This window comes from Mesocricetus auratus, unplaced genomic scaffold (assembly GCF_017639785.1).
Source record: "Mesocricetus auratus isolate SY011 unplaced genomic scaffold, BCM_Maur_2.0 Super-Scaffold_100046, whole genome shotgun sequence".
Lineage (NCBI taxonomy): Eukaryota > Metazoa > Chordata > Mammalia > Rodentia > Cricetidae > Mesocricetus > Mesocricetus auratus.
In genome coordinates this window covers 5,402,883-5,414,081 of record NW_024429223.1, presented here as the reverse complement: position 1 = coordinate 5,414,081, position 11,199 = coordinate 5,402,883, and the positions used below count along the sequence as shown (strand labels likewise).

Sequence of the window (11,199 nt, the reverse complement as noted above, 5' to 3'; positions counted from 1 at the left end):
GTCTTGATGGCCATAAACAAGTCCCCTGTGGACATGACGGGTAAGGAATCTCACTGCTGAAATACTGAAAAGATGCTAAGGCTTCAACACTGAGTCCATTTCCTGCACAGGACACAGTGGGCACTTCCTACACCAAGGTGGTGAATGATTGCCGGACTCCAAGCTCCTTACGGGTAATAAAGGATACAGGAACTATGTATTCCTCTTGTTTTCCTTGAAACATTGCACTTCCTTTCCCTACTTTTAAAGTTGTGGGTAAAAGCAGCCATTCACATCCTTAATTTCCTTCTTTTCTTCCTTCCTCCTCCTTCCCCTCTCCCTCCCTTTCTCCCTTCTTTCCTTCCTTCCTACCTTCCTCCCTTTCTTCCTTTACCTCTCTCCCTTTTCCCTCTGTCTCTCCATTTTTTTCTCACTTGTGGACATCTATGGCAGGAGGAAGTCTGGGAGTCTCTGGGAGGGGGAACACAGAGAACACACTGTCGGAAGGCAACAAAGAGGACTCAGGATGCTATTGCCGAGCTCTGTGGATGGCCAAGAACTCAGGTCTGAGAAGACATTGGTACCTTTCTTCTGTCTCCTGACTTCCTGAGAATAATACATGTCATAGATTTCAGTGGGGCCCTAGCAGCACCTCAGAGACCTTTAAAAGGTCGAGAGCTTTCTTAAGAACTTAACTTACTACTCAAGACTAACTTGGGTGCTGGGGGGGAAATGAATCAGGATAACCTTCATTGGAATTTAAATCTTCCTTTTTCCCCCCTTAGGAAAATTCTAAATGTTAGCAGAAGCAACGATCTGCCGAGAAAGGTACAGATTTTCTGCTCCCCAAATGCTTTTGCCGCTAATTAAAATTAGTCTAATTTTGAAATGATCGCATCATTAAGGAGTCACATCAACTGATATTGATTTGATGATACCTACAAACCTCTTCGAATAAAGAGCCCGGTGTGCTAACATTATAAGCATTATAAGGCGCTCTGATTAAATCTGGATTTCCAAAATTAATGACACGAGCTCCTGATAACTCTTCATTTGTTTTTTCCCCCTCCTGCATGAAATAATTATGAATAAGCCACTGCATGCAATCCACGTACATTTTATTTTATTTTATTTTATTACAGGGATGGGGGAGGCTGAAGAAAGTGTTACTTCTCTGCTTGTCTCTGCCATGGCTCTGGCAATATCTTAATTAAGTGTAGACTCAAGATGAAATATGTGACCAGGTATGGTTCTAATCCTTTCAAACCTGCCATTTTGATGCGTGATCCGGGGCCAACTCTTTAGAAAAGTGTCTGTTATGACAATAAATCTTCGCAGAGGTGTCATGGGGGACATGGGCGTCTTTGGTGCAAGCTGGCTCTGATGGCGGGTGGGGTTAGAAGCATTGTCTCAGAGCTGTACCTCTTTTGTTGCTTTTCTTCTACTAACCCAGCCCTAGACCTCTCAGCCTTCCTACATTCTAACCACCTGCCCATCTCCATCCTGTAACCCATGCCCACCCAGAGGTAAGCCAGCCCAAACCTCTCCATCGGCATCGAGTGGGATGCTTTAAAAGAATCATACTTTGGTTGATTTGTCTGAGATTTTTTCATAGAGCGTATCTTCTTGCAAGCCACAAGTGTCCGTGTGTGTGTGTGTGTGTGTGTGTGTGTGTGTGTGCATGCGCATGTGTGTTTGCATGTGGGTGTGTGCCTGTGAGTACGGTTGTTCACATAGGGTCAGAAGAGGGAATAGGATCCCGTGGACTTGGAATTGCAGGTGGTTCGGGCCACCCAGTGTGGGTGCTGGGGGCCAAACGTAGGTCTTCTGGAAGAGCAGCAGGTGCCCTTAACTAACACTGAGTGAGCCGTCTCTCCAGCCTGATTACACATCCATCACTGACCACGCTTTAAATGCTTGATTTCCAGCTGGTGGTGCTGTTTTGGGAGATTCTGAGAACACTGGCCAGCGGGGAGTGGCTAGAGGAAATAGATGACTAGGGATGGGTCATTGGCTGCATAGAACCCATAGCCACTTCCTGTCCACCTCAGGCTCTAATTCCTGCCTGCCATGATGTGAGCAACTGCTTTCTACTACGTGATCCATTGTCACGATGTTTTGCTTAGTAGGGTGGACCAAGTTCACAGGCCGAGTCCTATCATGCACTACTAGAACATCCCTGATGTGCCAACCAGGGGTCCCCTCTTCTGTCTTTATATGAGGCTGAGACACTAGATATGGTCAGAGACAGTGACTTTCATTTTTTTTGTTTTGCATCCATCTGATGAGGAAAGTCAAGACCCATGGGATTTTGGTCATGACCTAAAGATTTTGTACAACTTGCCACAACTTGTTGCCTGCAGTTGGAGCGGCTGCTAATGGAGCCTCTGCCCGCAATGGCCAGAAGCGCCTGCGCCTGCTTCTTAGTCCTCTCCTTGTGGGGGTCCCTTGGCTTTTATCATTGTCGCTGGTCACTTTCAGAGAGAAGACGGCAGGGTTCGCGGGTGAAGCCGTTTTAGAGATATCATCCTTTATTCTCCCCTGTTGATGACTCGACGTGAAGAGGGAACCAAGGACCATGCTTTGTTGTTCTTAGGTTATTACAAAGATAACTTTTGACTCTTCCTACTTGCAATCAGCCAGTCAACCAATGCATACCAAGTCTGCAGAGATGGCTCAGAGGTAAGAACACTGGCTGCTCTTCTAAAGGACCAGGGTTCTATTCCCAGCACTCACATGGGGGCTCACAACCATCTGTAACTCCAGTTATGGGGGCCCAGATTGCCCTCTCCTGGCCTCTGTGGGCAAAACACACACACACACACACACACACACACACACACACGGCACAGACATACATACATACATACAGGTGAACACTAATATGCATAAAATAAAATCTAAAAAAGTGAAACACAACTCCACTATACCTATTTACATGTATGTGTGATATTTGCAAGGATTCCAAAGTAGAAGCCATGTTTGCAGAGGGAGACTTCTCAACACTTGAAATTCCATCTCTCTGAGCTTTTGCGTTGTAGCTAAAGGTTACTGACTTTAACGTACCAAAGGGAGATCTTGGACATAGTGTTCCTACTCCTCTGTGTGCTTGGGAACGCCACACGCATGACAAATAATGTTCTGGCTCTCATTCCTGTTTTATTTTACTTTTTAACCATCCCTACTGAGTTCTTAAAAAAGCTGAGACATGCATTCTCACTGGTATTCTGAGTTCCAACTGAAGAAATGCTAGAAGTGACCGTCTGACACCACTGAATGGACAATCCAGCCTGGAGTGGGTGTGTACCATGGCTGTTCAATGCAGCTACAGCCTGTTGAAGATCCCAGCAACAGCAATGACCCTTAAAGGACATCCTCCCAGGTAAACCTGCCAGTCCTGGGACTGAAGCGTTTTAGTCCTGTGTGCCAGTCTCTGGGGAGGACTGCCGGCCTGGTCCTCTGGGTTAGAGTCCCACTGTTCCTACAAACCTCATGAGATTTGTACTTGTGACTGGTTAGGGAGCAGTGGGGGCCACAGACGCGAAATGCTTTCATGGAGTCTGTTCTAGCCTCAAGAGACCAGGGCTCAAAGGATGAGTGAAGCCAGAAGCAACTAAACCCTCCTCAACTAGTGAGTGTTATCATTCCACTGCATCATCCAAGGGTCAGAGCCTGTCTTGCGTTGTCTCAGCGTGGCTGCTCCAGGAAGCAGAGAAGTTCTCTGTACCTGGGCACCACAGGTGTGAAGTGCAAGGGGGTGAACATTTTAAGTAGAAGCCCTCAACTGATGACTTCCTTTCTTTTTTATAAAAAAGATTTTTTGGCAGTACCGAGTCTCTCAGTTGTTAGGCAAGAGCTCTAACCAGTCAGCCACCCCAGCCCCTTACTGGGGGATTCTAGGCAGGGGCTCTACCACTGAGCTACACCCCAGCCCCTCACTGGGGGATTCTAGGCAGGGGCTCTACCACTGAGCCACGCCCCAGCCCCTCACTGGGGGATTCTAGGCAGGGGCTCTACCACTGAGCCACGACCCCAGCCTCTCAGGCAAGTGCTCTACTACTGAGACATGGCCCAAACCTGTCACTGGTGGGTTCTAGCTAACCACTCTGCTATTAAGTCACACCTCCATTCCCCCTTTTTATTTCTTATTTGAGGAGCTTTCTAAGTTACCCACCATGTCCTGGAACTCACTCTGTAGTCCAGGCAGGTTTTGAACTTGTGATCCCCTGCCTTATTCTCCTATGCTAGAGTTTTCTAAATACATAGAACTGAGAACACACTTGGGTGTGCACGTGTACACACACACACACAGACACACACACACACACACACACACACACAGACACACACACACTGCAGTAGTTGTTTGGTCTGGTGCTGGAGTCCTGGAGAGTTTCTCATTTTCAGTTTGTGCTGGAATTCCAAAGAAGTTGTTTCTAATATTGGCGTAGCAATGCCTCAGGACAGATGAACTCGCAGGTGAGGGCGAGGGCAAGCTGGCTAACAGCAAGGTTTCCTTCTTCCAGGTCCCTCTCTGTGGGCTAAAACCAGAAGGTGCTGCTTACATTCATGCTGCAAGTTGATCTCCTTGAGGAAAGTCCTCAGTGGAGTGCCGGCAGCTTGGATTTCAGTGGGTTTCAGATGTGGTCAGGTGGGCAACCAAGATTAGTCATCCCAAATCTAACCCCTTGCCAAGTTGATACACGATCACATCTCCTCTTTCACGTTTAATTCATAAATAAAAAAATAACCAGGTCATTATTCTGAATAACATGATCTAGCTATCCTACATACAACACATCCTCTGTGTGTGTGTGTGTTTAGAATAGACAGCAAAGTCCCTTGAGGAATGATTATTCTTTTAGTGTCTCATAACTTAAATATCATCATGTAGACTTACAACACATAACCACCGATAGTGCCCCAATCAATGTTACGTTATACAACAGAGATGAAGAAACTGCAAACAGCTAAATATTGTGTGCATACTCACAAACATTCTGAAAAGAAAAAGGACAGAACACTCATGTCAACCACAACACTCATTTCTACAGCTTGTCCCGTGGCCTCGGCTTGCAGCTATAACTACCTTCCTCCACGGCCCATTCTGTGTTTCCTTTACCCTCAGCCGGCACCTTGGGGCTTTCCCTGGGTGGCCTGACCCCTCACCCCTGAATGGACTAGATTATTTGCCATCCTGCCTGGATTGGGTTGTCGTGGTTTTCTAATGGCTCCCATCATCTCCAGAATGGAAGACTTTGAAATATGCTCAGTGACAGGCCGGTCTGTGGGATTACGTCTAAGTAAAAGCCCCTTCCACCTGCTTCCAGGCTCAAGCTATCCAAAAGCGTAGGGAAATAAAGCAAAAGGACACAAAATGCTAAGAAGTGAACTCAGCCTGCCAGCTGAATCCTAACAAGGATGGCAAGATAAACACTTCAGCAGAGGTGCAGGAAGAGAAAGAGAAAGGGAGGCAGCAGGGACCATTCACACCAGCAGTGACATTGAGGAGCAGCGTATTTTGGATGCTACCGTGCTCTGGTATCCTGGACCCTCTCTCTTGAGTCTGGGCTCATGACCTAGCTTTGAAAAACTGGCCACCATTCCACTGTATTAATGAACATATTTCAAAGTCTCCTGTTCTGATAAAGACTGAAGTCGACTTCTCCTAGTTTGCTTTCTGTTGTTATGACCAAAGGCACCTTGGGGAGGAAAGGGTTTATTTCTTTTTATACTTCTGGATCACAGCCCATCCTTGAGGGAAGTCAGGACAGGGACCTGGAGCAGGAAGTCAAGGGAGAAAACTGCATACTATTTATCTCATTCATTAGCTGATGATCAGTAAGCTCTTTTATACACTCCAAGACCACCTGCCTAGGGATGGTGGTACCCACAGTGGGCTTGGCCCACTTAAATCAATCATCAATCAAATCAATTAAGACAACATCTCCCAGTCAAGGGTAGTTTGAATGTGAATGGCTCCCATAATCTCATAGGGAGTGGCACTATCAGGAGATGTGGCTTTGTTGGAGTGGGTGTGGTCTTGTTGGAGGAAGTATATTACTGTGGGGGTGGCTTTCAGGTTTCCTATGATCAGGATACTGCCCAGTGTCTTATGTTGATTTCCTGTTGCCTGAAAGCCAAGATGTAGCTGGCAACATGTCTGCCTGCACGCCAACGTGCTCCCCACCATGATGATAATGGACCGACCCTCTGAAATTGCAAGTGCTCCACCTCCAATTAATTAAACATATTCCTTTATAAGAGTTGCCCTGGATAAACATGGTATGTGCTCATTCATATATGGATTTTAGACATGGACCGGGGAGTGCCAGCCTACAATCCCACTGCCAGAGAGTCCGGGAAACAGAACTTTCAACCAGCAACTGATGGAAGCAGAAGCAGACACCCACAGCTAAACACTGAACTAAACTCAAGGAATCTAGTGACAGAGAGGAGGAGTGATGAGTAAAGGGGTCAAGACTGGGCTTGTTTAACCCTCAGAAACAGCTGACCTGAACAAGCGGGAGCTCTTGAATCCCAGACTGATGGCAGGGAATCCAGCATGGGACTGATCCAGACCCCCTGAAGAGGAGTGTCAGTGAGGAGGCCTAGGCAATCTATGGGACCTTGGGTAGTAGATCAGTATTTATCCCTGGCATACAAATGGACTTTGGGTGCTCATCCCACAGTGAGAGATACACTCTCAGCCTGGATTCTTGGGGGAGGGCCGAGGCCCTGCCCTGGATGAAATGACAGACTATGGACACCCACCCTAGGGAGGGCCTCACCCTCCCTGGGGAAAGGATTGGGGATTGGGGGAGGGGATGGGGGTTGGTGGGAGAGCGTGGGAGGAGGGGAGACAGAGGGAGAGGGAGCTGGGATTGACATGTGAAGCAACCTTGTTTCTAATTTAAATTTAAAAATTAAAAAAAGAGTTGCCCTGGTCATGGTATCTCTTCATAGCAACAAAAACTCTAAAACAAAGGTGGTACCAGGGACTGGGGTATTTCTGTGATAGACTGGACCTTGGTTTTGTTTGGAAGAATTTGGACTCTGATACTTTGGGTTATGAAAGCCGTGGAAGGCTTTAATCACTGCTTAATAGGCTGTACTAGTAGGAGCATGGAAGACAGACGTGCTAAGAGTTACGTGAACTGTGGAGGCCTCATTTAAGAGGGTTCAGAGAAGAATTTTAGTATGTTGCCTAGAGATCCTTCTTGTGATATTTTGGTGAAGAACTTGGCTGCCTTCTTGTCTTTGTCCAAATAGCTTGCCTGAGGCTAAAGTGGAAAGTTTCAGATGAATTCCGCTGGCAGAAGAAATCTCAAAACAGCCTAATAACGGACACTACTGTGTGATTATTAGCGGGCAACTCTAATGAAGATTTATAATGAAAAGGAGCAAGCTAAGCAGGCTAAATTACAAAATAAAAATTTTGAGGGGAAAAAAGGAGCACAAGGAATTGGAATAAAGCTGAATTCTGTGTGGGAGGAGATAGACAGATTAAGAAATGGAATAAACAGAGTGATGACTTCAGAGCAAGATCCCACCCAGTTCAGTTTCCAAATTGTGGGAAGGAACTAAATAAAAGCTTAGAGCTGGATGCAGTGGTGCATTGGGAAGGCAGAGGCAGACAGAACTCTGAGTTTGAGGCCAGCCTGGTCCATGGAACAAGTTTCGGGACAGCCAAGCTCAGGCAGGAAGCTGGGTGAAGGTGTAATTGGAAAAGGCAGCCGTGTTCTAGCCACAGTAAGCAGCAGAACTTGGTCCTGGCTTTAGAGTTAAGGACAGAAGTGATGTGGAAGTCATGTGTCAATAAAGCACTGCTGGCCAATAGGAAAGTTAGATAGGCGGGACTAGGAGTCGGGAGGACTCTGGGTAGGAGAAACACAGGGAGTAAAGATGTAACGCTATGGGGTAGGAAGCCCGGAAATTTCTCCGGTAAGGGAAATACTTAGATTAACAATTATGGGATAAATACTTAAGTCAGAGCTAGCCAGTAAGAAACAAGCAAGGCCAACAGCTTCATAATTAATATAGTCTCCTGTGTGTTTATTTGGGACTGATGCAGCTCTGGAATCAGGCTGGTGGGAAGGCTTCACTCAAGGAAAAGGCTTTCTCTTTACACAGAAGAAAGGAGTTATGGAATAAAGAAGTCACCGAGGTCAGGCATGTGTCAGGGGTGTCCACGAATGGAGGCCAAGAGAGGCCATTGCACGAAGCCATGAAGTTGAATTTTCTTGGGGAACCCAAGATGTTAGAGATGCCAGTAGTTGTAGGATACCTGCCGACCAGGGCTGCTGACAGGGAGTGGAGCCAGCCCAAGAGGAAGAAGTGTGTTGTAGTCAACAAAGCTGACAGAGCTGAAGATCTGGAGAGCATTTTGACTTCAGACATGGAGATGCAGAGTTTGCAGGTTGCCTAGTTGTTGTTGTTTTTCTTTGTCTTGCTTTGACCCAGTATTTCCTCATTATGCTCTTTTCCCCAATTTTTTTGAATGTAACATATACCCTGTGTCATTATATTTGGAGTATGTGATCTGCTTTTTGATTCTGACTTTGTAAGTTAAGTTATAGTTAAGAGATATGAATCTCCGAAGAGACTTTGAACTTTGGATCGTTGAGACTGTGATAGACTAGGGGAACTTTTGAAGTTGGATTAAATGCATTTGCATTATGACATTGTTACAAGCTCATGGGGACCAAGGAGTGGAAGACAGCAATTTGAACGTGATTAGTCCCCATAATCTCATAGGGAGTGTCGCTATTAGGAGGCATGGCTTTGTTGGAGGGGGTGTAGCCTTGTTGGAGGACAAAATGTCACTGTGTGGTGGGCTTTCCAGTTTCCTATGCTCAGGATACTGCCCACTGTTGGCTTTTTGTTGCCTTCCAGCCAAGATGCAGCCAGCAACACATCTGCCTGAATGCCACCATGCTCCCCACCATAATGATAACAGACCGACTCTCTAAAACTGTGATCCCCAATTAAATGAATTCCTTTATAAGAGTTGCCCTGGTCATAGTGTTTCTTCATAGCAGTAAAAAGCCCTAACTAAGGCAGAGTTATTCTTTCTTTTTCTTTGGTCCGTTTTGTCGTTTGTTTTGATGTTTACTTGATGCATCTGAGAGTTCTGTGTACCATGTACATTACTTGGTACCTGAGGAAGTCAGAAGAGGGCCTTGTGCCCCATGGAACTGGAATTGTGGACGGTTGTGGGCTACCTACTAGGTGTTGGGAATTGAACTTGGGTCCTCTGCAAGAACGAATGCTCTTAACCGCTGAGCCGTCTCTCTGGCCTCAGTGCAATTTTAAAAATGGGGTTCCCCTTCCTATGTGGCTCTAGGTCTTGTCAAACTGGCATCGAAAATTAACCAGAAATGTGATCCTAAGTCTGTTCTGGTAGTTTTTGGTTGGGGAACACCAAAGAACCTGAGGCAGAAAGCAAGGCAAAGCTTCTCTGGTCACTCATGTGTGACGCCCACTCATACTTACCTCTGCAGTACGGCTTTCTGTAGGCCCCACACAAGAACAGCACTCGCCTGACAGGTGTGACGTTCTGGGCTCCGTCACTGCACTGGAAATAAAGACATTGCTGAGGGAGGAATCTGTATTTCTACAGAGCTCAGACTGCTGAAAACTCGGTCTCCTATTTGTCTCTCACCACCCTGGGAACTTCTAGAGTCTACCAGTCTCTATGTCCTGCACAGGAATCAATGTCTCTCAGCACTAAAGACTATTTTTGACCAGGCCTTGTCTTACAGGCCTTTCACCTCAGAGACTGAAGACACTGAAGCCAAAGGACTATGAGTTCAAGGCCAGCCAGGGCTGCTTGGTAGGCCCTGGCCACCCCACTCATCCTTGTCACTCCTCCTCGCTTACGAGTCTCTCTCCCACCATATTCATGACCTGTGTGTGTGTGTGTGTGTGAGAGAGAGAGAGAGAGAAAGAGAGAGAGAGAGAGAGAGAGAGAGAGAGAGAGAGAGAGAGAGAGAGAGAGAGAGAGAGAGAGAGCCTCTGAGCTTTAAGTAGGGCCATCTATCTGTGTGGCCATAGGTTTGGGATCACCCCCACTGGAACCTGGTGGTAAAGATTCCAGGTTCCACCTCTGTCTGCTGCAGACCCCCGAGTGAAAGGTTTCTGTCTCTGTTCCCCGCACCAAGGCAGTCACATGGGATGTTTGCTTTTCCTGCTCCGTGGGGCAAAGACTGCAGAGATCTGCCCAGGAAAAACCTCAGCCCCCGCCATCTTAAGAGGTGGACAGTGGCATGTGTCTGTATTTACCCACGAGTTCCCTGGGGATCACGCTTTTCCACGCAAGGTGGAAAACGCTCAGGACTCCGGTCCCCCCTTACTGCCTCTTCCATCCTTGTTCTGACTGCCACCACTGTGTCCTTCTTCTCAGGCAAACTGCTTGCCCTTGAAACCACGTCTTGGCGCATGACTCTGGGGGAGCTCATCTCAGTATCACATTAAGGCTTCAAGGGCCGTGTGTTCACATGCTCAACACACGTGTGTGTTTGATTCCGGGCTCTGTGTCACGTGCTGGCCAGTTGTTTGAATTGTAACATGATGAAAATTCCGATGCCCCTCCCCCACAGCCTTCTCTTCCAGCAGAGGGAAATGGTTAAAAAATGACCCATAAGATTGTGACTCTGATGGCTCAGCAGTTAAGAGCACTGGATACCGTTTCCAGAGGACCCCTGGGTCAATTCTCAGCACTCACGTGGTGGCTCACAACCCTCTGTAATGCCAGGTCTAGGGTGATCCAGTGTCCTTTTTGATACTCCTGGGCATATGGTGCATACCCAGTACACAGATATACACATTGACAAGAAGCTGATACACACAAAACAATTATAAAGCCAATTCTTTTTTTTTAATGTATTGCACACCTGTGGGCACAGGCTTGCATAAGGAGGCCTGGCATTGATGTCGGGCCACCATCTCTATCATTGTCCACCTTATCTGTCGAGTAAAGGTGTCTCACTAACACTGGAACTTGGTGTTTTATTTATTTATTTATATTTATGGTTTTATTTAAATTAGAAACATGTATGCTTCACATGTCAATCCCAGCTCCCTCTCCCACCCCTCCTCCCTTGTCCCTCCACCATTCCCCCCCAGCCCCCCACCCAATCCCCACACCATTCCCCAGGGAGGGTGAGGTCCTCCATGGGGGGATCTCCAGAGTCTGTCCTTTCATCCAGGGCAGGACCT

General features: G+C 46.9%; 1 long non-coding RNA gene across 1 annotated transcript in view; it reads right to left on the bottom strand.

The window, feature by feature from the left end:
- LOC121136017 overlaps nucleotides 1–9,558 on the bottom strand; it is a 16,703-nt gene extending 7,145 nt beyond the window's left edge. The window contains exon 1 of the long non-coding RNA XR_005873145.1: nucleotides 9,475–9,558. This is a non-coding gene — a long non-coding RNA (uncharacterized LOC121136017). The remainder of the gene's footprint in view (nucleotides 1–9,474) is intronic.
- Nucleotides 9,559–11,199: the final 1,641 nt, after the last annotated feature.